At 51.0% G+C, this 2,870-nt stretch overlaps 1 long non-coding RNA gene across 1 annotated transcript in view; it reads right to left on the bottom strand.

Annotated features, from left to right (window-relative positions):
- Positions 1–369, bottom strand: part of LOC109304333 — a 10,235-nt gene extending 9,866 nt beyond the window's left edge. Inside the window, exon 1 of the long non-coding RNA XR_002099362.1 lies at positions 318–369. This is a non-coding gene — a long non-coding RNA (uncharacterized LOC109304333). The remainder of the gene's footprint in view (positions 1–317) is intronic.
- Between the last annotated feature and the right edge of the window lie 2,501 nt (positions 370–2,870).

Below are 2,870 nucleotides of genomic sequence, written 5' to 3'. Positions count from 1 at the left end.
GGTGTACAATGGGCAGCCTCCCACCTTAATTAACAACCTAATTAATTACCAACACGGTGTAGTGGGCGAGACAGGTGGGCAGTGTGCCCAGAGGCAGGTGGGAAACTAGCCCTGTGATGAGCCAGGGACCCCCACTTTGCCACAGATAGATTGATTGGTGTGTTGCAAATGATCAAGTCATTACGAATACATAGTTTGAACACCACCCGAGAAGAAGGTATACATGGAAAAGTCCTGGAGATAACATTAGAAACCAAACTGATTACATCACTATCAACAGAAGATTCAGGAATGCAGTTCAAGAATTGAAAACTTACCCAGGGTCATGTGGAAGTGATCATGTACCTGTAGTATGAACCATCCAAATAAGGTTGAGGAGATCTTAGGAAACCAAAAGCAACTGATTACTCAATTGTAATGGAAAAAGATCTGATTAAAGAAAGGTACATAGTTGCAGTCAAAAACTGTTTTCAAGAACTTGAAGATGAAGGTGTCTGAACCAGAACTGAAAAGGATGCTGATAACACAGAGTTAAAGGAAACTAGTGCAAGCATGCAAGTGGAAAAACCCCAGAAAGCCAATACGCATGTCCAAACATGCCCCACCTGGTCAGTATGCCATTGAGTGAGGTGATTTGAATTGGCAAAGCACGCATGCCCAGTCATGTATTAGGCATTATGTAATCTGGCTAGAACTTTCCAAAAGGAGAACCGTGTGATTGGCTACCTGGAGAGTACTTAAGCCAGCGGGCTTCTGCCCAAGGCGGAGACCAGCTAAAATCAGAGAGAGGAGACCAGCTCTCACAGAACCCTGGTTCGCATGAGCCCAGACTTACCTCACCGGCTGGCCACTTGTGATTGTCTCCCCGCTATCGTCATGTCCCGGCATACCCCATCCTCACACATGCTCGACTCGTTTCAACTAGCTTGTCCATCCGCCACCGTCATCTCCTGGCGTACCCCACCCTCACACACGGTTGTCTTCGTTTACTGCTGTTGTTGTAACCAAGCCTGACCTGTGCTACACTACTGTTACCTGGTGGCGTAAGTAAAGAAAATTAAAGTTTGTTTTTGCAACCATATGAATACTGGCCGCCTGACCCCTCACCGCTAGCCCCCACCTGCTCGATTGTGTCGGCCCAGACCATGACCAGGCAACTTCGTCGCCACATGGCATCACAAACAGGATCCAGGGAAGGTGAGATGGAGTCAGAGCTGATCCGCTACTGCCCGTGGCATAGTGGGGACCATCCAACAACCAACTCGGACGATCTATGGGTGCATATTGTTTACCACCAAGCAGCCAGTTTGGCCATACCCACAGTAAACAGGTACATTTCCCTTCGCGGGAGTGACACTAACGGGAAGGAATGGGCCATCCAGCTAATCCCCAGTGCCTTCAGCTGCATGATGCGGGACCCCAAGGTTGTTTACCGTCCACGGAAGGAGACCGGGTCCCTATCCCTTGCCCGCGTTAAACCCATGGGCGCGGCGTGTCCCAGCCCGGCCCAAGAATTTGCCTGATGCATTCAGCACATTAAAGAGGGAGGCAAAAACACCCCTCTGGACAAGTTTAACTGTCCGAACCTCTCACAAGGATCCAGGGGCACAAGCTGCTAACCCAGTTCTGTGAACACCTAGAAGCTGACGGGCGGACAACCGCTAAGTGGACCGGCCCGAATTGGGACAAGGGCAAAATGCTTAATGTTCTATTTCGTGCATATGTTGGGCTGTTGAGAGAGAGCACAGATCTAGAGGCACAGCTAAAAACCGCTGCCCTAGCTACCACAGACAATGCAGCCGTGCCGCCATTCCAAGATGGCGCCGGCAAGAAAGGGAGCTCAAGTGAGGCGGGAAACCCCATAGAGAAAAGCGCGCCAACACCACCCACCTGGAGCCCGCCTCCTTCCACAGCACCACCCACACCGTCACCACTGCCATACAGGCAGACACGCCCAGAGGGGGTGGAGACCAAGGAAGCCAGCGAAACTGAAAGCAACACAGGGACAGCCGTAGGAAGAGGCAAGTTCAGCCCACCGCAGGATACTTCACCACCACAACTGTATCCCAATCTCACAACCGCACTGCCTATATCAGTGCGCAAGCATGTGACGGGCCCGCAAGGCCGAGGAACACAGATTACTGTCACCACGCAAACATGCACCCGTGCTGAAATGAGCGACTTATGAAAAGAGACAGGCATCAAATCAGAAGAAACCCCAATTGTATGGCTTGGACGTCTAGTTGCAGAAGCGGGAAATGAAATCATAGACCAAGATGAAGCAATGCGATTAGTCCGCAACACTGCATGGAGCAAAGGAAAAGTAGTAGACCCTGTCCCAGTACTTGCAAACAACCATTGGCCCATACCACTTCCAGCCTTAGTAGTTGAGGCCCTGCAATGGAAAATACACACCTGGCACGAAGGTGCACTGGGATACTCAGATGCAAGTGCCCTGGTGTACGCGATACTTGGAACATCCTACGCTGCCTGGAACCCAGCTCAACAAGCTCTGAATCTCACACTGGCTCAAGCGCAAGGAGCCTGGCCACACCGCTTTGCCACAAATCCAGGAAATGTGCCATGCCTACTCGAAGCAGTAGAAGCTGCTACTGAAGTTTACAGGGGAAACCAGAATCTAACAGCCAGACTGCTACTCAACCCATCCGTAAATGGTCCCGTAGCACATGTACTAGGTCAGATGGGCCAACTTCAAGGAGCCATGAAAACCAGAACACAAAGAGCAGCACTTCCCATCACCAATGAAGAATTGAACACCTCATCAGTTTACCCAGTTGAATACGCTCCTACTCACCCTAGTTGGGCCAACCAGTGACCTCAAGCCCGTGACCCACCGCCGCAACGCACCC

The sequence above is a fragment of the Gavialis gangeticus genome, unplaced genomic scaffold (genome assembly GCF_001723915.1).
Source record: "Gavialis gangeticus isolate Ggan-Ray unplaced genomic scaffold, GavGan_comp1, whole genome shotgun sequence".
Classification (NCBI taxonomy): Eukaryota; Metazoa; Chordata; order Crocodylia; family Gavialidae; genus Gavialis; species Gavialis gangeticus.
Note: the sequence above shows the minus strand (reverse complement) of the source record. Positions and strands in the feature narration are given on the sequence as shown.